Here is a 26,041-nt window from a genome sequence, read left to right as displayed (position 1 = left end):
GTGCCCAGCTCGTGTCCTGCCTTACCTTACAGCTGATTGGCTCGGTTCCCCTGTGTCCTGGACAGCTCCCTTTCTGTGTCTATAAAAGCTCTTCCCCTCCCAATAAAGTCGAGAACCCGGCTGCGCCCTGGGCGTTGACTGATCTCTCTGCTCTGGTTCCTTTGCCGCCACCGACACTCATCATCCCGCTCGGCCCCCGAGCTCCCCAGGCTGGCCCTGAGGAGCTCCATTTGATGAGCAGGACTCTAGGTATGGTCCCAGGTGCACGTCCGCATCAAGAGAAGGAATTCAACGCTGAGACTTTCATAAAGCTGACTACAAGGCAAGACTGATTTACTCCCGAAGCGAAAGCAGACACACAGGAAGTTGTGCAGGCAAACTCGGGGGAGAGAGTTGCAATCAACAAGTTTTTGGGGGGCTCCCTTATGGCATAGGGGTGGTGCCTGGAAGTGGGGCTTAACTGAATATTCTAAGAGTAGAGTTGTGGGCAGGGCTGCCCACTTTCATGCCCATTTTGGGAAATGCTGGAGGTGTTGTGGCATCAGTTGTATGCTGGGAGTGGAAGTGTTGACCACAGTGATTTTATTAGAATCACCTTATAATAATCTTGAAGTCATCAACATCATCTGCAGCCATGTTGACTGTTTCTAGCTGACGCTGGTTTTAAGTTGCAAAATGCGAGAACCTGTGGTTTTCTGCTACATGGAAGGGGTACGTTGGTGGTTGTCAGAAGAGGAATTTGATCAGTGCAGGGATGTAGTAGGTCGGGCGGTACACAGAAGTGGGAGATTTGGGGCTGTACACAGATGGCACAGTTTGAGCAACACAAGGACAGGGCTGTTGCATGAGGGTGGGCAGGCAGGGCTGCAGCGGGCAGCGCAGTGTTCCCCGCCTCTTACAAGGACCACCTCCCTGCCAGCATCAAATATACCTGTTAGACAATGCACTGCAAAACAACTGCACATCCCCAACCAAGCCTGAATCGACAGGAGCACCCACTGCATCCACCTCGAGGCAGTTAACCAACTGTGGTAGAAATGGAAGCCAGCGCCATTTCAAATGATTGTAAATGTAAACAGAGGGATAGCAGCAGGAAGAACGCCTGTGTTCTGAGCGGCTTCAGGAATGGGGAATGCCCTAGGGAGGAAGCAAATGAAAGAGCCCCAGGATGGGAACCGCTGTAGGGAATGGGAGCAGCCTCCACAGCCCGGGCTGCCTGGAAATGGAGATTGATCTTTGTGGAATTCTAAACAGGGAGGGAGGGCATCCAAGGTGACCCGAAGCTAGCTGGGGAGAGTTATCAGCTTAGTGTGTTAGTAGGGAGAAAATGCTTGCAGAGTCAACAAATGCCCCAGACTTTGCAAGGAAGCCCTTTTAAAAGCACATTTGTGTACACTTCCTAATCAGTTTTGCTACTGAAGGGAGTGGAAGCGAGGCCACCAAGCATTCTTTTCCTAATGTTCCACCCAGAAAATCAATTTCGTACCAGAGAAACACCTGCTAGGCATTTTCTGAATTAATAAGGTTTAATTTGGTTTATCAGGGTTTAATACCAGATTGCAAATGGCTCAATCAACAACTTTTTACCAAGGACCTCGGATGCAGAGAGCAATAGGTGCCCTAGATGTCTGAGAATGCGATGTTGGAGGTCATTTTATCACATTTGGAAGAACATTGACAAAGGAAAGGTTGTGCCTTTAGTTCTTAAGCTCCGGCCGGCGCCACGGCTCAGTAGGCTAATCCTCTGCCTTGTGGCGCCGGCACACCGGGTTCTAGTCCCGGTCGGGGCGCCGGATTCTGTCCCGGTTGCCCCTCTTCCAGGCCAGCTCTCTGCTGTGGCCCGGGAGTGCAGTGGAGGATGGCCCAGGTGCTTGGGCCCTGCACCCCATGGGAGACCAGGAGAAGTACCTGGCTCCTGCCATCGGATCAGCGCGGTGCGCCGGCCGCGGCGGCCATTGGAGGGTGAACCAACAGCAAAGGAAGCCCTTTCTCTCTGTCTGTCTCTCTCACTGTCCACTCTGCCTGTCAGAAAAAAAGAAAGAAAAAAAAAAGTTTTTCAGCTCCTGGAGCATCACCAACACACACAGGAACTTCGTGTCTTCAGGCCATGTTACCATGTTACACTCATTGACCTGGCTTCCTCATCTCCAGTTTATAATTTGAAGATACATATTTTGTGTCTATTTTTAAATATAAATATCGGGCTGGCTTGGGTAAAGCTGCTGCCTGCGGTGCCAGCATCCCATAGGGGCACCAGTTCAAATCCTGGCTACTCTACTTCTGATGCAGCTCCCGGCTAATGTGCCTAGGAAAGCAGCAGAAAATGGCCCAAGTGCTTGGGCTCCTGCACCCACGTTGGAAATCTAGGTGAAGCTCCAGGCTCCCAGCTTCAGCCTGGCCTAGTTCTGGCCATTACAGTCATTTGGGGAGTGAACCAGAGGATGGAAGATCTCTCTCTCTCTCTCTCTCTCTCTCTCTCTATCTCTATCTCTATCTCTCTATCTGTGTCTCTCCCTCTCTCTGTAACTGCCCTTCAAATAAAATGAAATGCAAATATTTAATAACCATTATTTTCAGGTTGCTACATGACATTTGACATTTGTGTCTACTGAATTCTCATATTTGTAGGATTTTTTCTAATCTAGAACCGCATGTCCTGAAATTACTCCTTGAGGCTTTTACGAACATTATGTATTTATTTATTTATTGGAGAGGCAGAGACAGAGTTCTGATTTGCTGGTTCACTTTCCAAATAGCTGCAAAGACTGGGGCTGGACCAGGCTGAAGCCAGCAGCTGGGAATCCAATTCAGGGTAGCCACAAACCCAGTTCTTTCTATATCACTGCCTCCCACTGAATACAATAGCAGGAAGCTGAAGTCAGAAGCCGGATCCAGGAACTGAACCCAGATACTCCATGTGGTACACATGTTTCATGGCTGGTAGGCTAAATACCTGTACTCTGGATTTTTCAGGTTTGTTTTTCACTTTGAGGGCCTTGGGTTCTGGTTTCATTGGGAAGCAGTAGAAAGACCAGGGCTATGGACAAGGCAGCCATACTGGCAGTGTCTGTGAAAAGCATGCTTTTACTGCTCACTGTGTGACTGTGAGCGAGTTCTGTTTCTTTCCGAGACTTGGTTCACTCATCAGAGTACCTCATGGACATGTAGAGACATGTAGAGAGGGTTAAATGAGTTAACACTTATAAAGCATTTATTCGAACGGTCCCTGACGTATGATGAACACTCAATAGATGTCAGTTATTGTTGTGACAGGGGATTTCAGTTCATTTGCTATGAAAGGATGATTGCTCCAACAATATTTATGATACGCTCATTTCTTTCTGACTTGAGGTTTATAAAGCCACCCGTATAACAAGCTTCTGTGTTTATGTGCTTCTGCTCTGGTCTCCCGCTGCACAATTTTTCTTACAGCCCCCGAGGCTCGCGCACCATGCTGTCTTAATTAGTAGCCCTCTAATAAATCTTGTATCTGGAATGCCAAGTCTATACTTCTGTTTTCCTTCTTTATGGTAATCTTGGCAATTCTTGGTCCTCTATTTTTTCATATTTATTTTAGTGTCCATTAGTCAAAATCCTTTTAGAAAAACAAACAATCCATTGTAGGGGAGTAGCTGGTGTTGCACTGAAGATGTTCAGTTCTCTCACGCACAAAGAGGGTTTCTATCACAAGCTATTTTGGCCTTTCTAGAATATTCTTCACTGAAGTTTTATATTTTTCCATGGAATTATTCTCTATATTTTTTTAAAAAATATATTCCTGTGTACTCTTGTTGTTTCCATGGGCAACATTTGCTCCATCAGATTTTTAAATATTTTGTGGTCATCATTGTTATGTGTGATAATGTTGGTGTACTTCCATTACTTGTAATGGTTTGTGCGTTGCCTTCTTTTCTAAGGGAGATAACTGTGCCACCTTTGAGTAATGCTGATGTTGTTCCCAAAGTGCGTATCTTCCACATTGTCCTGCCCCCGGGGGCTGGCTCGGATGGAGGTTCAGGTCTGAAGGAAAGTAGCAGCACCCTTTCTTTCTCTCTACTGCAGAGGGAAGCGTTAGTGTTTGAACATTAATGACAGCATTCAGTCTGAGATTTTTAGTGACACGTGTTAGACATAATCATAGGTTTTGTGCTTGCTTTGTTTAGGACTTCAAAAAATTGTGAACATTCAATTTTAATAAGTATTTCAAAATAGTCACAGTTTATCCTTTTAATCATTAAATTTTAAGTGGTGAACTATAAATTGAAAATTTTATTTTTTTTTATAATTTATTTGAAAGGCATAGTGACACAGAGAGAGACAGAAAGGTGTCATCTCTCTGCTGGTTCACTCCTCAAATGCATTAAGCAGCCAAGGCTGGGCCAGGAAGAAGCCAGGAGTCCAAAATTCTATTGCCTGTCTCATGTGGGTGGCAGGGACCCAAGTATTTGAACCATCATCTGCTGCTTCCCAGGATTCCCATAATCAAGAGGCTGGATCATAAGCAGGGTCAGAACTTGAACTTTGACACTTGGGTATGGGATCCACCACACGCACATAAACCCCAGCCTAGGGGGCTGGTGCTGTGGTGCAGCAGGTAAAGCTGCCGCCTGTAGTGCCGGCATCCCATATGGGCGCTGGTTCAAGTCCTGGCTGTTTCACTTCCAATCCAGCTCTCTGGCTATGGCCTGGGAAAGCAGTAAGAAGATCGCTCAAGTACTTGGGCCCCTGCATCCACGTGGGAGACCTGGAGGAGGCTCCTGGCTCCTGGCTTCGGATTGGCGCAGCTCCAGAAGTTGAGAGGCCAACTGGGGGTGAACCAGCAGATGGAAGACCTCTCTCTCTCTCTCTCTCTCTGCCTTTCCTTTTCTCTGTGTGTAACTCTGCCTTTCAAGCAAATACATAAATCTTAAAAAAAAAAAAAAAACAAAACCTACACACAGACCCTAAGTGCTATGCTGGTGCCCACCTGGGCTATCGGGGTGCTGCTTCATTTAACTTTGCCAGCTTGCTTACTGCTGGAACCTGCTGGGCCACTGAGGCCTGATCCCCCAGACCCTGTGGAGCTGGGCACAGATGGATCACCTACAGGCTAGTGGAAATGTCGATTGCTCCGGAAAGCCCTGCGCCTGCTGAGACAATGCTCTGTCAGCTTCTCCAAGGAGCCTTTCCGCTCATCCGGCACCCACCTTACCAGGGTCCACGTGGTGCTCTGCACCACCCCAGCTCTGCACCTTAAAGGGACTCTGCCTGCTTCCACCCCCAGCCCTCGATCCAGGCAGGTTCAGTCCCCGCTCTCCTTACCCCTCCCTTGTCTGTCTCCCCCTAAACTAAAGTCTTTTCTACTTTAACTGCCTACACCTTTGCCTTCTTGGGACCCTAAAATTCTAAAATCTAGTACCTTAGCATCGGTCTCTGTCTCACATCTGAAATTCCTGTCGCGGGCATCTCTGAAACACAGCCTGTTGTTTTCCTTGCTGCTTCTACTCTTTGTTGCCTGCGTGTTCTTCCTTTCCCTAGATTTAAACTATTCATCTCTTCATACTCTGTAGGCTGAACACGTGGCTCACTCGTTGGTTAAGTCTCCGCTCACGCTGCCTTTGTGCTGGACTCCTCTGTAAACATTATTGCAATGGCATCTCCTGAGCTTTGAAATGTAGTTTTCTGTCCTCTATATATCCTAATACCCATTCTCAATTCTTCTTGACTTACAAAATGCTGAAATATTAAAATTTTAAAGCTTCCATGCAAGTTGTTTGGGTGCTTTTTGGCTATTTTTGTAATTTGTTTTTATTTATAAGTTTAAAATCTGTTGTACCACATTAGCTTCTGGTACATTGTTAGGTGCTAGGCACATTATTTTATGCAAAGATTGGAGCAAAGTTCATTGTGAAATTTGATGTTTTTTACTTCTTTCCATTTTTCCTTATCTGTTTTTGACACAGGAGGTAAAATATCCCGCGATGATTTTATTAGGCCAATTTATCTTACATTTTGTCTTTCCTTTTGTGTGTGTGCTTGTTTTTGCTTTATACATCTGAGGTCACACTGTCCAGGAAAGGCGGCTTTCGTATGACCTCCTGGGAATTTTCTTTTCTCTCTTATTTTTCTGTGAATAGTCATACTTTTATTTTGCAGAAGTGAAAATGGGAAGAGGCAATTTGTCTTTGTAAAAGACATTAAAGAACATCAAATTCATAAGCTATCTATCTCATGAAAGTGGCCTCAGAAAGACATTATACAACTTTCAAAGTCCTAGTATATAAATCTCCGAATATTTACTTCTGACTAAATCAACAAAACAAAAGTAATTCACACAACAACAAAATATACGGCGTCCATGCAGTGGGTATCTGAAGAGGGAAAAAAGAAAAATCTGGAAAATATAACTACTTCCATCTGAAGGTCTAACAATCTGCACTGAGATAAGAATGAAATCAGTTAGGCTCCCAGGTCCACAAACCCTATGGTGCAAAACCGTAACAAACGCAAGGCAGGGTATCCAAGGTGAAACCGTTCTGCTTCCAACCATCCAAGAGGGGGAGACAAGGCAACTGCCACTTTGGACATTTCGGCAAGATATGGGTTTGACAAAGCCAACTTCATTCATTTCCTGTAAAATGTGCTTCATTGCCACTGAAATCCTTACAAGTTTTGTTGGGTCCTGGAAAATAGGACTTGCCTCCAGGGCAGGGAGCCCCCCACAGAGGATGTTGTCCCACTTTGAGGTCCTTACACTTAAACATCTCCTTGTGCACCCCCCACTGTGGCCTGTGTTGACTGTAACAAGTCACAGGACACCCTTTTTAAGATATTTTTACTTGAAAGGCAGGTAGAGAGGGATACACACACACATACGTGGAGGGAGAGAGCAAGAGAATTTTCTGTTCACTGATTCACTCCCCAAATGGCTGAACTCCATTCCGATCTCTACAGAGGTGGTAGGGGCCCAGGTACTTGCACCACCTTCTGCTGCCTAAGATACATTAGCAGGGAGCTGGACGGGAAGTGGAGCAGCTGGGACCTAAACCGATGCTCTGATATGGGATGCCAGTGTCACAGTGGTGGCTTAGCCTGCTATGCCATAACTCTGGCCCCAGAATCTGCTTTCTAGAATCTTGAGACCAAATCCCTATACAGTGCCTTGGATGCAGGTGTTAGACAGCACTAGCCCTCGTCTCCCGCAGCCTCTCCAGCCTCTCTCCCTTGGCCTCAAGTTTCCTAGCCCTGCTTTGATGATTGCCAACGAATCTCATTAAAATTGGCGCTCTGGCCAGCGCCGTGGCTCACTAGGCTAATCCTCTGCCTTGCGGCGCCGGCACACCGGGTTCTAGTCCCGGTCGGGGCGCCGGATTCTGTCCCGGTTGCCCCTCTCCCAGGCCAGCTCTCTGCTGTGGCCAGGGAGTGCAGTGGAGGATGGCCCAAGTGCTTGGGCCCTGCACCCCATGGGAGACCAGGAGAAGTACCTGGCTCCTGGCTTCAGATACGTGCGGTGCACCGGCCACAGCGCGCCAGCCGCGATGGCCATTGGAGGGTGAACCAACAGCAAAGGAAGACCTTTCTCTCTGTCTCTCTCTCACTGTCCACTCTGCCTGTCAAAAAAAAAAAAAAAAAATTAGCGCTCTACATGGAGGGAGTGATTAGCCAGCCCTACGGGGTCCCTGATCATGGACTCATGAAGTCATTTATCTCCCCTAGGATGACATCCTGATGGTCGGTCTTGATTTGAGGGATTTCTTTACCGGAAACTCCAGACCCCGAGTCAAAAGTAGCTATCACCTGCACATAGCCCGGCACCGACTGAAGCTACTTCGTATCACCATCTCCCTAAAGAACACCATGTCAGTGATCAGCGGAAGGAGAGCTGCAAGCACTGCGGCCGACCCAGGAACCTGGACACAAGGTGAACACGCACCTGCAGCCCCAACTCCAGTTAGTAAGAACGTTCACCTCTAACCCCTGGGGATCCAGGGAATTAAGTGGCCGGTGCCCGGCTCCTTGTTCTGCCTTCTCTCTTCCACCATCCTGTGTCAGTGATCGTCTTTCTGTGCATCGGGCAAGTGGACCTGGTTTCAGGGTTTCCATAGCAACTTCTCCAACCAATTTTGGGGACGGTTATGCCAGTCTCTATAATATCTTTGCCATTAATATTCCTTCATGCCTTTAAATCTGGTTGGCTGACATTAGTATTTTTATAATTTCCAGGTTCACTAGGATTAGCATTTGCTTATTTTGTCTTTTCTCATTTTCTGTGTTTTCCTTCTAAAATGCCCATAAATTGTATAAAATTTAATCTTATTTATCTGATTAGAGGATCTGCATCTTGTAACTAATGAATTTACACTCCACATTTATGGAAATTATACATATGTTTGGAATTACATGTGTAACTATTTTTTTGTGTATCCATGATACTTTAAGATATACATACGGGAGCTGGCGCTCTGGTGTAGTAGGTTAAACCCCCGATCTGCAGGGCCAGCATCCCATATGGGAGCTGGTTCAAGTCCCAGCTGTTCCACTTCCAATCCAGCTCCCTGCTAATGAGCCTGGGAAAGCAGTTGAAGATGGGCCAAGTCCTTGGGCCCCTGCACCCGTGTGGGAGACCCAGAAGAAGCTCCTGGCTCCTGGGTTTGGATCAGCTCAGCTCTGGCCATTGTGGTCATTTGGGGAGTGAACCAGCGGATGGAAGGCGCTCTCAGTCTCCACCTCTGGGAGAAGTGAGGAGCTAGGAACTTTATCCACGTCTCCCACATGGGCGGGAGGCACTTAACTACCTGAGCTATTGTGGCTGCCCATGGAGGTCTGTACTAGCGAGGGAGCTGAAGCCGGGAGCCAGGACAAGGGATCACTGTGGGACATGGAAGCGGGAGTGGGTCACTGTTCCTGGACAGGAGGATTTGTTGTCTAGTGACAATGAAGTATGAAGGCACGGACATAGAAGGGTGATTGAATAGAGGCTAAATTTAATGAAGAAAAGTATACCTGATAGATCAGACAGGTGTCTCAGAAGAAAACCCAGAGCCCAGTCTGTATGCAGACTGGAGTTTTTATGGACATTGGGATGGGCCCTCCACTCGCCCCCACCGCCTTGCCCCGCCTCTGGGATTTGACTGGATGGAGGGCTTCCTGGGATGGAATTTCTGAAATTCCTCCCCAAATTTCAAAACAGTCATTTTTTTTTTAAATTTTTTTTTTTTTTTTGACAGGCAGAGTGGACAGTGAGAGACAGACAGAGAGAAAGGTCTTCCTTTGCTGTTGGTTCACCCTCCAATGGCCGCCGCAGCCGGCGCGCTGCAGCCGGCGCACCGCGCTAATCCGATGGCAGGAGCCAGGTACCAAAACAGTCCTTATTAATAGTCCTCTTGGAGTCTGGTTGGGGAAGGTTCCCCTAAGCTTTCCCTTGCCAAAGGGTTGGGACACGCCTTCCGTGGCTATCGATCAAAAGCCACATTTCAGATATGTATTTGCTGATCTGGTTTCCTTCTACATGTCTTCCCTCATTCAACCACACAAAAAATGTCCATTTTCTTCAGCCCCTCCTACACACATAGACTGATATCTAACCTTAACAACTAGCTACCTTAGCAATGTGACTGTCCTAATCTATGTCTTCACCCTTTTTTTTTTTTTTTTTAAGATTTCTTTTATTTATTTGAAAGAGAGTTACAGAAAGATAGAGACAGAGAGAGAGGTCTTCCACCTGCTGGTTCACTCCCCAGATGGCCGCCAACAGCCGGAGCTATACCCGAAACCAGGAGCCAGGAGCTTCTTCTAGGTCTCCCACGCGGGTGCAGGGACCCAAGGACTTGGGCCATCCTCCACTGCTTTCCCAGGCCATAGCAGAGAGCTGGATCGGAAGTGGAGCAGCCAGGTCTCAAACTTGTGCCCATATGGGAAGCCAGCACTGCAGGCGGCAGCTTTATCCACTACACCTCAGCGCTGACCCCTGGTGATTTTTAAAAAGATTTATTTGTTTGAAAGGTAAAGCAGTAGAAGGAGGAGGAGACAGAAATAAAGATATTCTCATTCACTGGTTCATACTCTGAAAGGCACAGTGGCTACGGCTGGGCCAGGTCTAAGCCAGGAAGCCAGGAACTCACCCTGATCTCTGACAGGGGTGCAGGGCCCAGGTAATCGGCCCGTCTTTGGCTACCTTCCACGATGGATGAACAGGGAGTTGGATCAGAAGTCCGGCAGTGGGGACTAGAACCGGCGCTCTGTTGTGGGGTGCCACTGTCACAGGTGTGCTTTAACTCCCCGTGCCACAGCAGGAGCCCGGGGTTCTGGACTGAAGATTCACCTTTGTTCATCAGCCCAGAAAAGCCTTAGTCCTGTATCATTTTGTTTATTTTCACCTGGCTCTTCCCTCGTCTCTTATGGAGCTCCTATGAGACGCTTGTTTATCATCTGTATTCCATTCACTGTGATACTTAATCTTTCTCTTACATTTTCCATCCATTTATCTGACTGTGTTGTTATTTTCTGTAGTATTTTCCAGACTAATTTTTCAGTTCACTAATTATTCATTTGTATTCAAAGAGCTCTATTCATTTGTATGCAACATATTTTAAACCTTTGAATATTTAATTTTAATGACTATATGTTCATTTTAAAGCTTTTTGCTTTTCTTTCAAAATGTTATTTCTAAAAGAAAGGTTGCCTTTCATTGTAATTCTGTCACATGCTTTTATTCTTCCACTATTTTAATTCCATTTTATGATTTTTCTATAACTTCTAGTTCCTTTGGCCTACTCCTAGTGTTTATTGTTAACTGGACTTTCCCTCATGATCGATTATTTTTTTGTGTGGACTTAATTTTCCCTGGGCCTTTTTGCTCAGCAGGGATATGTACATGTGTGTGCATGTGTGTTGGGTGCACTTTTTTCTGCTTATTTAGTACGTGAGGAGACAAGACTGTCTTCATTCGGGGATAAAAGTTCACGCTCTGCCAGCTGTTCTCCCATTCAGCTATAGCATTGTTTGGGGTTTTCATTTCTCAGTGAATTTATTTTTCTGCTTTTACTTCCAGAAAGAAACCAGGGTCTTTGTCTCTGCCTTGAGTTATTAGGTGGGTATAAGAAACCAGGGTCTTTGTCTCTGCCTTGAGTTATTAGGTGGGTATGTGTTAGGCTTGCTGTCCCATTCTGGACTCTGCACAGGCATCTGGATTACTGACTGCATTTCCAGATGCATCTCCAGTCAGGATCCCTGCAGCAACTTGGGAGTCTTGGCCTGTAGGCCTGGTGGTTAAGACTCGCAGGGTTCATACCTGGGCCACCAGGGCACTCTCCTAAGCATTCCCCTGTGCCTTTACAATCTCCTGCTGTGTCTGGCATCCAGGGATTTTCATTTCCTTCCTTTTAGTGCAAGTATATACTAATAGGGCATTTGGCCTGGCCCTTTACTCGCCCTTTAAAACACCCTCATTCCTGCTCGGAAAGCCTGGGCTTGATTTAAGGCTGTACCTCCTAACTCTGGCTTCTCTTCTCGCCGGTTCGGATCCTGGGAGGCAGCAGGCGATGGCTCAGGTAGACAGGAGACCTGGATTGCATCTCCGGGTCTGATTCAGATTCTGTTTGGTCCTGGCAGTTGTGAGTATTTGGAGAGTGAACCAGAGGACTGAGGCTCTATCTGTCCCTCTAATAAATTAATACATTGATAAGTCATACATTTATTCATACCTGAAAAATTTGTTAATAATCACTAATATTAATGAAGGGATGTATTTTTGATTATGTGTTGCCAAACACTCCTACGTATTTGTAGCAGAAGGGTACCCACGTACCTCAGCATACCTTGTTATTAGAGCTACAGGTTTGATTTATTCTAAAAAGAGCTGGCACGAAATAAATGTGTAAAGAATAATGCTGTGTGTGCGTCATGGGAATGGCTGCAGATCAAGAAATGAACAGTAGCACAAATGCCCCTGGAGTGCTCTCCCTCTCCCTGGATGGCAGTCCTCTTCCACAGCAGGAGCTGAATCAGCAACCACTTTGTGATAGGGATTTCCCTGCTTTTTGGTGCTGGTTTTGCCACTTACCTAGATTATGAATCAAGCGTCGATGTTCCTTGATTTCATATTTTATATGACTGGAGCAATTCTGTGTTCTTCCCTGGGCCTTACTTCTTTGAGTCAAGAATCAGTTTTCCATACTCGCCTGTGACACAGGTTGAGAGACATGCTCTGTAAGGGACCGGATAGGAAAGAGTTCAGTCTTTGCAGGCTTTCTCTATTCTCTGACACATAGCCCTCCTGTTTGTTTGTTTTACAAGCCATATACACATAAAAAATTCATAGGTTGCAGGTTGGGCAAAAATCTATCAGAGTGGATTTATATGGATCAAGGGCCCTGGCTTGCTGACGTTTGATCCAATGTCACTGCAGGGTGCTTCTGTTATTCATGTCTACACTTATTCACCCAGTGTTGGTGTGCACTGACTGTCTTCAAGTACACTGCTGGTATTATTCTGCTGGGAACAGACTACATTTATCTTGGCATGCATTTATGCTGAGGGTGTAATTGCTTACTATGCATACCTCGGACTTAGGAAAACACTGTTAGTTCCCAAAGTGCTTGTACCAACTCATACCCCCACCAAATACCGTAACAATTCCTCTTGCTAAGTATCCTTGCCAACATCAGTAGTAAGGGTGTTAGGTTTAACCAGTCTTGCTGACACATGGTAGTGTTTTATTGTATTTTTAATCATCATTTCTTGATTATTATTGAGGTTCAACACACTTTGAAGTGTTTATTAATCTGGTTTTTTTTGAAGAGATGTATTTATTGATTTATTTGAAAGGCAGAGTTACAGAGAGAGAAAAAGATTTTCCATCCACTGGTTCACTCCTCAAATGGCCACAATAGCTGGGGCTGGGGCTGGGCCAGGCTGAAGACAGAAGCCTTGTCTTCTTCGTGGGTGCAGGGGCCTGAGCATCTGGGCCATCCGCTGGGGCTTCCCCAGCCACAGTAACAGGGAGTTGTTTCAGAAGTGGAGCAGCTGGGACTCGGACCGGCGCTAGGTGGGATGCTGGCACTGCTGGTGTTGGCTAAACTGCTGCACCACAAAGCCGGTACCACCATATTGATTTTTAATTTTTTTTGTGAAGCATATACAGTTTTAGCCATTTGAAAATGTAGGTATCTGTATTTTTCTTGTAGTTTTTTGTAGAAGTTCTTCATGTACTTTGGATAGTAATTCTTGACCAATTAGCTATGTGTTAGAAATATTTTCTCACGCTCTGTGGTTTGTTTTTCTTTCTATAAATGCTGTCTTCTGGCTAATGGAACTGCTCCATTTACAAAGTAGCTCACTCTGTCCATCCGTTTTTCTTGGATTCTTATTTAATAAACTCTCCTCTATTGTCACATCCAAAATACATTCTTCTATACCCATAAGCTGTTTGTATTCAGGTTTTTGACCTTGCCAGAGCTGATGTTTTGTGTACAGTAAATAACAGTCAGAAGTCTGGAAGTTCAAGGGTCCTAAAACCAAGGGCGTGAGAGAGAGTTCTCATCTGCTGGTGCACTCTCCAGGAGCCTGCAGGAGGCGCAGCTGGGCCGTGCTGGAACTGGGAAACGGGAGTTCAGTGTGGATCTGGGTGGGGGTGGCAGGAACCTAACTACTCGAGCCATCACGGGCTGCCTCCCAGCTGTGTATTAGCGGAAAGCTGGAACCAGGTGACACTCTAACCCAGGCACTCTATACGGGATGCTGGTGTCCCGACTAGGTTCTCAACAGCTATGCCAAACGCGTGGCCCTGTTGGGTCTTCCCAGATACTCATAGCAAATATTCCTTCCTCCATTGAAATTTTCTTCTTTAAGGAGGTACCTTTCTCTGAAGGGAGGAGAGAACTTCCACTTTGACTATGACCTTGTCTAAATAAGATCAGAGTCGGAGAACTCAAAAGGCTTCCATAGCCTTGGCAGCTCATGACAAGAGCCTAGGGTGATTACTGACGCCATAAACAAGAGTGTCAAATTGTTAAGTCAACAACAGGAATCACTGTGCACCTACTCCTCATGTAGGATCTCTGTCCTTAATGTGCTGTACATTGTGATTTAATGCTATAACTAGTACTGACAGTATTTTTCACTTTATGTTTCTGTGTGGGTGCAAACTGTTGAAAGCTTTGCTTAATATATTCTAAATTGATCTTTTGAATATAAAGATAATTGAAAATGAATCTTGATGTGAATGGAATGGGAGAGGGAGCGGGAGAGGGGAGGGTTTTCGGGTGGGAGGGAAGTTATGGTGGGGGGGAAAGCCATTGTCATCCATAAGCTGTTCTTTGGAAATTTATATTCATTAAATAAAATTTAATTTCTCTTTTTTTGTCTTTTTTTTTCCTTCTTTAACGTCTCTCAAATACACTCAATGTCTCAAATTTTCTTCGGAAATCTTGAACACATTGTTAATTTTGTTTTGTTTTGTTTTGTTTTTATTTGAAAGGCAGAGAAGAGGGGTGGGGAGAAAAAAAAAAGAGAGCGAGAGCGAGCTTCCATCTACTGGTTCACTTCCTCAGATGTTTGCATCAGCCCAGGCGTGGCCAGGCTGAAGCCAGGAGACCAGAGTTCCATTTGGGGCTCCCATGAGGGTGACAGGGATCCAAGCTTCTGCCCAGGGTGTGCATTAGCAGGAACCTGGATCAGAAGCCGAAAAGCCAGGACTCACACCAGGCACTCTGATGTGGGATTTGGGCACCTCATCGTGCCATAAGCCCACCCCTTGTACACATCTTTTTGGGTTTTCCTTAAGTATTTCACATTTTTTTTTCATATTACATAAATAGTACTTTTAAAAATTATTTTCTAAATTTTAGAACTAATTCTAATTTGTTTCTACAGTAAATGGAATGTTTTTTATTACTTCAGTATTCAGTTACTTGTTAAAAACCTCTTATTAATTCTAATGATTTACATATATTTTTAAAGATTTTTTCACCTGGAATTGTATTATCAATATGTAACTGCCTTTGCTTTATTTTGCTGCAACCTTTATAACGGCTTAATGTTTAAAATTATTTGTGTATTTGAGAGGCAGAGAGGGAGAAGAAGACAGCTCCCATTTGCTGGTTCACCTCTCAAATGTCTACAAGGCCCTTGGACTAGTCAGGCACTGAAGCTTAGAGCTGGGAACTCCATCCAGGTATCCCACGAGGGCGGCAGGTACCCATCCATCTACACAAGCCATCACCTGCTGCTTCCTAGGTGTGTGTTAGCAGGAAGCTGGAATGAAGAGCTAAATACTGAACTCAGGTAGTGTGATGTAAGATGCTGGCACCTCAACCACTAACCCTAACACCACTCCTGTATTTGGTGCTTTCCCTTGCCTCCTCCCGACATAACACTGCCTAGGAGTAGCAACAGCGCACAAACTTTTCCTGTGCAAACCTTTTTTTTTTTTTTTTTATTTGTTTTACTTGAAAGTCAGAGTTACACAGAGAGAGGAGAGGCAGAGCGAGAGCGAGAGAGAGAGAGAGAGAGAGGTCTTCCATCCAGTGGTTCACTCGCCAATTGGCCACAACGGCTGGAGCTGTGCCAATCCGAAGCCAGGAGCCAAGAGCTTCTTCCAAGTCTCTCGTGTGGGTGCAGGGGCCCAAGGACTTGGGCTATCTTCTACTGCTTTTCCAGGCCATGGCAGAGAGTGGGATTGGAAGTGGAACAGCCGGGTCTTGAACCGGTGCATATATGGGATGCTGGCACTTCAGGCCAGGGCATTAACCCGCTGCACCACAGTGCAGGCCCCCTTGTACCAGCTTTTAGGGGAAGCTTCTTTTCATCTCACCACTATATATGATATCAGTATTGGTTTTATGTGGATTTCTCTGAGACGAAGGATTTTTCCTTCTCTTATTTTGCGAGTCCTATCATGAAGGAAGTTTGGATTTTATCTTTTTTTTCCTAAATGTCTTGAGAAGATCATATGGTAGTCTCTTTCAACCTGTTTATATTATGAATGAGGTTAAATTTGTAACTAAGAACTTAGTGATCGTGAGCACATAAATTATTCTTAAAGCTGAAGGAACTCATCAGCTCATCTAGGAAACACTGCAGAGGCTGAGAATAAAAGTCAAGAGCTAAGCCCAGAGGAAACCCCGGGAGCCTGTAAAGTAGCAGGAGCTGCAAAGTTCTATGTGGAAGGAATATTTGGTGAACTGGAAGCAATAACAGATTTGAGCAGTCTACTGAAATATCTATTGGTTGGCAACATGAGGGTCGTTAGCAATGTTTGCCATCAACATCTTCAGGAGTTGATGAAAAGGCTGGAGAGTGAGGGTAGGGAAGCCAGATCGGAAAGAATTCAAATTGAATCCTGAAAACAGGGTCCTGAGGTTAGCACTCCCAATGGAAGAAGCTACGCAACTAGGATAAAATAACTGCAAACTCTCTTTTTAAAAGCTCAAAGAACATGCATACTTCATGGACAAGCCCCGGAGGGAAGCTGGGATTCGTTATTGAAGCAGAATTTGAGGGTAGCCACGCTGGTTTCTCTGAGAGCACACTAAGTGAAGTGATGAAGGGCAAAAGATGCCCTCTGAGGATTACCCCTGGTGCCAGCACTGCCTCGGATCTGGGAAAGAAAGATCCCTGCCTCACGCCTTCTGCTTCAGGCTGCCCCACCCACTGCCAGTCCAGCCTCAGCAGTAACAAAGGTGCTACATTTGTTAAAACTTCCCTGGGCACCTCTGTCACCTGGGATCCCACACCCGGTGCTGGCACAACACCAGCCTCAACTACTGACATCAGTACCAATGCAGCCCCAGGAAACACGTCCACATCTCCTGCCTCACCTACTTGGAAAAAAAGACAGTTCCAGGGACCAACGCTGTGGGGTAGCGGGTAAAGCTGCCGCTTGCAGTGCCAGCATCCTGTACGGGCGCTGGTTCGAGACCTGGCTGTTCTACTTCTGACCCAGCTCCCTGCTATGGCCTGGGAAAGCAGTAGAGATGGGCCAAGTCCTTGGGACCCTACACCCGTGTGGGAGACCTGGAAGAAGCTCCTGGCTCCTGGCTTCAGATCGGCACAGCTCCAGCAATTGTGGCCAATTGGGGAGAGAACCATTGGATGGAAGACCTCTCTCTCTCTCTCTCTCTCTCTCTCTGCCTCTCTCTGCCTCTCTTTCTCTCTGTGTGTAACTCTGACTTTCAAATAAATAAATAAATCTTAAAAGAAAAGGCAGTTCTGTGCAAGTTCCGAGACGATCTGAGACTTGGACCACTTCTGACAACAATGAGGGATGCTGCTCTGAATTGCAGGGTAGGTTTGAATAGGAAAAGTGTGCAGATGAGAGAAATGATACCATAACAGCCTACCACATCTCCCCTGTTAGCATGAGTGCACTAGAATTTCAGGTTTCCCAGAAATGTCTAGGATCTACTTCTGTGTTTCTCTTGGGTTCCAATTGTGATTCTGGAGATGTGTACAAATGTACAAGAGATGTGGCCCAAATAAGAATTGCAAATAGTGTCTGAGGGACATTTTGAGTATTAAATAGTGTGGATGGCTCTTGAATTTAAACATCTGTTGAACAGAAAGTGCAAAGAGGTGGGCATTTGGCATAGCAGCTAAGATGCCGCTTGGAATGCCTGCATTTCGTATTCGAGTACCCGAGTTCGAGACCTGGCTCAGCCTCCTTCTATTGCTGGATAATGTGCACCTGCGGAGAACTTGCTTGCTGACCCTGGCCTGAATGGTTCCCTAAGGGAAGAAATGAAAGAGAAATATAGACAAGTGAGAGGGATGGCTATGAACAAAAGAAAAGGAATTAAAGAGAAAGGAAGGAACAGGAAAGAGGGAGGAAAGGGGAAAGACCTAAGGAGATGTGGAGGGAAGAGAAAGAAGAGGGATAGGAAGAGGAGAAAAGGGAACAGGGCAAGTCACCCTTGACGTATTCTTTCCATGCCCTCTGTCCCCTTTCCACCCACCGTCCACACAGCAGCTGCAGGGGTGTTATTGAAACCCGAATCAAATCGTGTCCGTGTCTGTGTTTAGCTTGCTCATGCGTCTCCACCTGCCTCCGGCGCTGCTCCGCTCACGTCATTCTGCCTCTCCCTCAGCTTCTCACGCTGTCGAGCTCTGTCCTTGCCCCAGGTCCTCAGCGTGTGACTCCCTGTGTGTGGAGCCCTCTTGTCACTTTCCTTGGTCTGGATAGCGCCCACTTCCTGCGCTGATCTCAGCTCCCAGAGAACCTCTTCAGAGACGCTGTCGCTGATCCCCTAAAAACACAGCATCCCCCCTTATTTTCTCTCATCACACTCTGTATCCCAGCTCACTACACTTAAGCCAGCAGATACATAGAGACGTATTTTTTTAAGATTTATTTATTTATTTGAAAAGCAGAGTTACACACAGAAAGAAGGAGACTCAGAGAGAGAAAGAGGTCTTCCATCTGCTGGTTCACTCCCAAATTGGTCACAATGGCCAGAGCTGCACCAATCCGAAGCCAGGAGCCAGGAGCTTCCTCTGGGTCTCCCACAAGGGTGCAGGGGCCCAAGGACTTGGGCCATCTTCTAATGCTTTCCCAGGCTGTAGCAGAGAGCTGAATCAGAAGTGGAGCAGCTGGGACTTGAACCAGTGCCCATATGGGATGCCAGCACTGCAGAAGGCGGCTTTACTGGGATGTATTTATTTGGAAATTACAGTTTTGTTCATTATGGTTAACTTTTTGGGGCACTACATAGGTGAAACTTAACTAGGTACTTGGTGGATACTTGTGGTCAAATGAATGCCAGGGTAAGTTAACAGAGCTGGCTGACGCCCCAGCCAGGCTGAGTCCTTACCCTGCTGGTCGTCTGCTCTTCCTTCCCTAGGAAGCATGCTCTCTCCTGTTGCCATGGTTACTTTTGACCCTGCCAACTTGGTCCTCGATAGTGGTCTGGGGCGTGGCGATGACAATTCTCATCCTGATCTCCTGTCACACTGTGTCCCAGACAGAGCCCACGGAGGAGGCTGCTAGACCATCTCCTGACTCAGAGACCCCACAGCTGCTAGGGTGGGAGTCGCGTCACAGCACGGCATTCGTTTATTTCTAATGGCTAAGAGAAAAGCAGAGCGTATCCACCTCCAGTTGGGAGACCTGAGCACTGGGGCAGTGGATTTTCCCTGGTGGGCTTCGAGCCCTGAAGAATCAGACTCAGGAAGTCACAGCCCCTCACTATAGGGCATTCTCCTCCCTGGTTCTGATCCAGCTCCCCGCTAACGTGCCTGGGAAAGCAGTGAAAGTGACCTGACGACCTGTGTCCCTGCTATCTTCTCGGGAGACCCAGATGGGGCTTGGTGCTCCTGGCTTTGGCCTGGACCAGCCCTTATCAGGGAGGTCTTGTGGAGAGTGAACCAGCAGATGGAAGACCTCCCTCACTGTCTCTACCTCTCTCTGTAACTCTATCTTTCAAATAAATAAAATGAATATTTATAAAAAACAATTTAAAAAAAGAAAAATTTACTTTGGTCCCCAAAACATTTGAAATCCATGCATACTTTTTTTTTTTTTTTTGACAGGCAGAGTGGACAGTAAGAGAGAGAGACAGAGGGAAAGGTCTTCCTTTGCCGTTGGTTCACCCTCCAATGGCCGCCGCTGGCGCGCTGCGTTCAGCGCACCGCGCAGATCCAATGGCAGGAGCCAGGTGCTTATCCTGGTATACTTTTTGAAGACCCTTACTACGACCTCGTCTCCGCTAAGCCTCTCAAAGCAGCAGCATGTGTTCTTTGCTCAACACAGTCTCCATCCAATGGTCAATCGGCTGTGTAATGCTGCTGACAAAGGAGAGGGAGGGATCTAGATTTTTAGAAAGGAAATACACCTGACTTTGCTTGTCTCTTTCCCAGTGTGAGTCCCATCGTCTGGGAAGAAAACCCTCAAGGCTGCTGCCAACTAACGTCACAGAACTGCTCCTTGTGAAGCAAAAGGTGTTTTCGGGTGAGAGTCACCAGGCTGAGGCAGTGCTGAGCACTTTTCTAAGAGGACGTGGTTGGTGGACAAGTGCCTTTATTTGCAGAATCTGTTGATGTTTGCTTTGGAGACCTTGCTCCAGAAACTTTGTAGAAGCCGTGTGTGGAACTCGGCTCCCTGTAATGATCTGTTCCAGGTCCAGATCAACTCACTTGACTTGGGTTTGTGACTTTGATTTTTTTTTCTTTCTTTTGAAATCTGAGCAATGAAATGCCCAAGTGTTTCTGTCTTGCACTCGTTTCTTGTAAACAGTGCAATGCACCCCTCCACTTGATCTTTGCCTTAGAGATGGAGGCTGGTAACCTTCTAAGATGTTGCGCCATCCATAAGTTCCTAATAGCATCTGCTTGTAAAACGCCCATCTCCAGTTGATGACTGTGTTTCGTGCCTTCTCCTCCAAGTAGAGTGGGAAGCACCAGAGTTTGTCTTGTGACTCAATCCACAAAAGACTAGGCATCTTGCTTTTGATACAGTAAGGAGGGAGATTGATTGGAATTGAGGGAAGAATTAGAAAACAGATTTGTGGGCTCTGGGGCTCAGGATTGTATCTTGGCTAAGAAAATCCAGAACAGAGCAGCAACAAGGTAGCACAAGGCAGAAGGAAAATCCATTCCCAGCCTCTGCCGATTGGGGTGGGATGATGGGGAGGGTTCCTTCTTTATAGTCACTCTTCATCTCTGCTCTGGGTCTGTGGCCAAAACTGATGAGGGGCTTTGGTAGCCCGTGTAGAAGAGCACCACAAAACCCCAAGAACCCTGGTACTGTACAGTAGGGGTGGGACTCATGTCTGCCGGTGCTTTCTCCACCTCAGGTCAGGTGAGCACCTGAGTCAGGATGCCCTCAGTGCCACTCATGGGCCATGCAGCCACAGTGCTGCCTTCCTTGCTGAGTCACAGACTTGTAAATGAGCACAACTTGGCAATGAACCCTGTCTTCAGAATTAACAATGACCGCTTTTTAAAATAATTTTCATTCATTATTTCATTTTATTTTCATTCATTATTCATATTATTTTCATGAATTATTTATTCATTATTTCATTCATTTATTTTTTTGAGCTACAGAGAGACAGACAGAGCTGACTCAGTCCCCAAATGACCACAATGCCTGGAGCTGCACTGATCCAAAGCCAGGAGCCAGGAGCCAGGAGCTTCTTTTGGGTCTCCCATGTGAGTACATTTAAGGTAAAAAAAATGACATTCACTCCTCTACCTTAAATGCTGGGGCTGGCATTGCCTTCAGTGACCACTTTGCCAAACTCATTTCCTGGTATGACAATGAATTTGGCTACAGCAACAAGGTGATAGACCTCACGTACTGTCCTCTCTTTAATGCTTAGTGCAGTGATGGGCACATATGAGAATACTTCAGAAAGATCATGGAAAATAGAGTTGAAAGGAACATTTATTTTCCTGTCAAAAAATTTGAAATGCTTGCCTAGTTTTTTCCTGAACTTTTGCAGATCCCTTGTAGTAGGCAAGCATCCAGTAATTTGGTTAACCAAATAAACTGGTATATAATAATTTTTAGTTTATTCAAGTACACAGCATTTACTTATTTGTCATTTTAAAAGTTTTATGGGAGACACTGTGTAGACTTTAAGACTTTCATTTCACAGATGTGGAGGTCTCAAAAAATTAAGGCAACAATATAGGGCCAAAATGATAGAAGGTGGTGGAGTCACCTCTTACCTGTGTTTATGTCACAGTATCTCATATCTTGGCTTCCATTTTATGCGAGGGAGACCCTTCCTGCACATGTGTCTTCTTGCTTGTTTCTTTCCAAATGAAAATTGTGTGTGTGTGTGTGCACTGCAATCTCCTTTTTCTGACTGCAGCAGATGTTACTGATGCCCACCTCCACTCCACCTTTCAGTTCACGTTGGCAGACATCTCCCAGAATGTTGAGCACTTTCTACCTCATGCACCTACATTTCTTCTCCATTCTGCTTGAGGTTTTCTTCAGTATCATGGAAGCTGGCTCTTGGCATACTGGTACAACCCAGAATATGTGCAGGGAGGGACTTGATGTCCTTGGGGGTAGCGGTCAACGAGTGGGATGGGAGTCAATGAGTAAATAATGAAGGTAAAGTGCCTAGTGTGGGACCCCTCACGGCCTCTAGGAGCCTCCACTGGGATTGAACCCCAGTTGCTTCAACACATCTTTTCAGGGCTTTTTCTACTCCCTGACTCACTGTCACCACTCCTGCTTGTCCTTCCAGGGATTAATTCTCAAAGTAATTACCCACACCCAGGTCTTACATCAAAGTCTTCAGGAGAGTTTAAGAGACTAGAAAGTCTCTAACAAAGAGAAGCAAAGAAACAGTGCTTTCTCCCCATTGCTAAGCGTCCTCAGGGAACTCTGACAGCCCTGTGGCTCATCTGCCTCCTGCCAGGTGATGTCTCGAGGTCCTTTTTGCCTCTGAGAAATCACCCATCTTGCTCTAGAGTACACCTGTTTATGCCAAGCTTGGACATCATTGTTCTTCTCAACGTGGTCTTCCCATGGCTGCTCTGGCACCCACAGAGCACTGGCCTGCGGCAGTCTGGCAGCTGGTTTCGGAGTAAGCATTTTCCAACCATTGTGCCAGCTCTCTCTGCCCTTTGTTTTTCAGAACTGGCTGGAATTACTGACTAGAATCCCTAAGGGAGGACAGAAGTTGCAAATAACCATGGTTGTCCACACTCCATTAGCTGCCGCAGACAAGGGCCAGCAGCACAAAAGAGCATTAACTTCCAGACATCAGAAGTTTAGTTTTAGACAGTTGACAACCAGAGGTGGGGGGCAGCAAGGAAGAAAACACACCCAGGTGGCAAAAATGCAAATGAGCAGTGCACCCAGTGCCCTTCGTTTAGGATTGCACAAGATGTTTCTGGAACCAGTTTTCCCAGATTTGTTGAAATGTTTGTTCAAGGAGCACTTCCCTAAAACCCAAAGGTCAATGTCGTTCATTTGTGTCAGTGCCACTTCTACCACAAAAGGCGCACTTCTGACCTGCGTCCTTCTTTCACCTCTTCCTGGGCGTAAGGATGGGTGCCTTATTACATCATCTGGGCACCAACTTACTGTTTCCTTCACCATCAGCTACTTCAACCTGGAGATTTCCTCCCACACCGTCCACCCTGCAGGAAGAAATCACAGGTGCAGAGAGCAAGTGAACTTTATTGGCAGTAGATTACACTTTATCCAACTTTGGGTACTTCTGTGACTTTTGTATTATTTGTTTTGACATCCCATTCCTGAGTAGAGTGTCTGGTACTTAGCAGTTGTTCGTTAGTACTTGTTAAATCCTTGTTTGCATGCATGAGTGAATTAACAAATGTATGCACTTCCAGCTTGAAGTGTTGAAGCTTCTGCTATGAAAATATTTCCTGAATAATTGACTCTGTACATACTGAGTGTTCAATAAGTGTGAATTAATGGGTCAATAACACGTCTGAAAGGAGTTTTCTGAGTATAGATCATGATGAGTGTGGATTGTAACCCTACCAGCTGAAAAACTTTGCATCATACCCATTAGGAGATTATAGCCTCATGCATGTGATTCTTGCAAGAGTTAGCACCGTTGAGTTGATAAGGCATTGGTTTAGATGGACTTTCTATTTCAGCCTATGATGTTTTCTGCCCACTGCTAGTATTAGTTGTTTCAAGGCCTCAGTAGGACAGGATGGAGGAGAAGGACAAATAACTGGATTCCAGATATACCCCTTGTTTGAGTAAGAGTCCACCCATGGTCTTCAGCATAGGCAATGACTCCCTTGATGGAGAGAGAAGCACTAGCTCTGTTTTCCATGGTCCCTTGTGAGCACACAGCACATTGCATAAAGCCATAGTAGAGTGATAGGTGGTCAATCACTCCTTGTATGTTTAAATGATATCTTACAATTGAGACATTTTGATTTGCTACTTTCATGTAGCATTGAATAATTCTAGAATGTTGTATAAAGAGCATCCTTTGAGTTAATATTTCTTATATTTGGTAATCATAACAGTGATAGAAGTGACCCTTTTTGAGTATTTGCTAGATCTACTAAATAATAGGCATAGTCTTACTTATTGCTTACATTAAATTTTTGAAGGATTCATTGTATTTTCAGTTTACATAAGAGGTAAGTAATTTGATCAATATCATATAGCTGATAAACAGGACAGAGTTTTACACTTGAGTTCGATTAAAAATCGTTTGCTCTTTTACTAGCAGTAAACAATTTGCAGAATGTGAATTAGGCCATCATTTAAAAGTGAGACTGGAATAACAGTTATCATCAGATACTGCGTTATGCTATACAGAGTATCTCACTATTTAGACTGTGTACTTTATAACTTATAGACTATTTCCTATGCATACAAATGAGGAACATTCATTTCCTAATGGTGATGTGACTTTCCATATATGACCAGCAACAAAGGTCCTAGAGTTGGGACTAGAACCAGCTGTCTGACCCTGGGTCTTTTTCATTCCCACCCCACCCCCATCACTTCCATGCATCTAATAAGACAGACTTTGCCACAGTTCTAGCGTAGACAGCCATAATGTTCCTCTGGGTAGCGTCCATTCCTCTTCTTATCTTTTTTTTTTTTTTTTTTTTTTTTTTTGCCAGGCAGAGTTAGACAGTGAGAGAGAGACAGACAGAGAGAGACTTATAGACTGTGTGAGAGAGAGAGAGACAGAGAGAAAGGTCTTCCTTCTGTTGGTTCACCCCCAAAATGGTCACAACAGCCGGCACGCTGTGCCGATCCAAAGCTAGGAGCCAGGTGCTTCCTACTGGTCTCCCTTGCAGGTGCAGGGCCCAAGCACCTGGGCCATCCTTGACTGCCTTCCCGGGCCACAGCAGAGAGCTGGACTGGAAGAGGAGCAGCTGGGACAGAACTGGTGCCCCAACTGGGATTATAAACTGGGGTACCAGTGCCACAGGCGGAGGATTAGCCTAGTGAGCCGTGGCACTGGCCATACTCCTCTTCTTATCAACACCTCAATTTTCCAGCTTATTACTTTCTGGGGGAAGGAGGAAGTCACCTCTCTACATTGTTGGTAGATTTGTTGGAGTAGTAAACTATGTTTCTCCCTTTTACAAAAGAGATCCAAGGGACCAGATTTTACTTCCTATAAACTCCTGTGGATAAGATGTGGGCACATGACCTCAATTTCACAACTGAGATACTCCTTTTCAGAAACTTGACTCCTGATGGACTGACACAAATAGTGCAAATATGACTGGAATGCACCAATCTCGCTTCTTTTCCACAAGTTTTCCTGCTATGAGTTCATTCTATTGATTCCCACAGGGCTATTGTTTCACTAAGGCATGTGGCTGAAGCACAGTGGGTAAAGTAAAACCTTCCAAGGACCAAATTCCAAAGACCCTATCTCATCAGCTTCGCTTAGGAGAAATGGTCTGCGATAAGAGTCTCCCTGAATTACCATCCCTGGTTCACAGTCCGGTCAGATGACAAGAAACTTGAAAGAAGCATGACCAAGGAGCTGGTGAGAGGAAGATAAGGAGAGTGTATGTGGCTGGGCTTGAAGAATGAATCTTATTTCACTTAGGAAAAGTTTCAGAGAGCCCTGCCCTACAAAATGACTTCCATTTTGGAAACTCCTTTTTGTTTTCTATTTTCACATAGAAGTGAGCACCTAGGACTGATGTAATTGTCCCACCATTGTCATGGTTACTTCATGGTCCAACGTGTCTGGTGGAACCCCAGATAGTCGCGGTCTAAGGTAATAAAGAGAAGGAAGAGGAGAAGAGAAAAACAAACAAACAAAGCACAAGAGCACACTCCAGTGGAGCCTGCTTCTTCCAGGCAGTCTTCCTGGAAACTCTATACTGCACTTCCACCTATAACTCATTTAGTTCCATGGTGACACTTAGATGTTATGCTGGCTGAGAAGTGTCAGTTTTTAGCTGAGTGGCTTGATATCTTAAATAAAATCCATGTTCTCTTCCAGATAAATTGTCCCCAAAACTTTGTTCCAGCAAAGGGGGATTTTTCAAAATCAGGTGGGCAGGCTTCCTTTTGGACATTAGTAAGTTCTTCTACTGGTGCCCTAGGGTCTGCTCAGTGAACGAAGTAGCTGTGGTGGCA

General features: G+C 45.6%; 1 long non-coding RNA gene across 2 annotated transcripts; it reads left to right on the top strand.

Moving 5' to 3' along the window:
* The first annotated feature begins 81 nt into the window (after nt 1–81).
* On the top strand, nt 82–25,890 carry LOC149127904 (uncharacterized). Of its 2 annotated transcripts, XR_016230083.1 has the most exons (5): nt 82–322; nt 7,696–7,900; nt 19,831–19,921; nt 21,019–21,123; nt 25,241–25,890. It is a non-coding gene; the product is annotated as an uncharacterized LOC149127904 (long non-coding RNA). The 2 variants fall into 2 exon arrangements; XR_016230084.1 differs by lacking the exon at nt 19,831–19,921 and having other exon boundaries at nt 86–322.
* Nucleotides 25,891–26,041: the final 151 nt, after the last annotated feature.

Source organism: Oryctolagus cuniculus, chromosome 2 (genome assembly GCF_051225735.1).
Source record: "Oryctolagus cuniculus isolate XC-2025 breed Fujian yellow rabbit chromosome 2, ASM5122573v1, whole genome shotgun sequence".
Taxonomy (NCBI): Eukaryota; Metazoa; Chordata; class Mammalia; order Lagomorpha; family Leporidae; genus Oryctolagus; species Oryctolagus cuniculus.
This window is presented reverse-complemented; position numbering and strand designations above follow the sequence as displayed.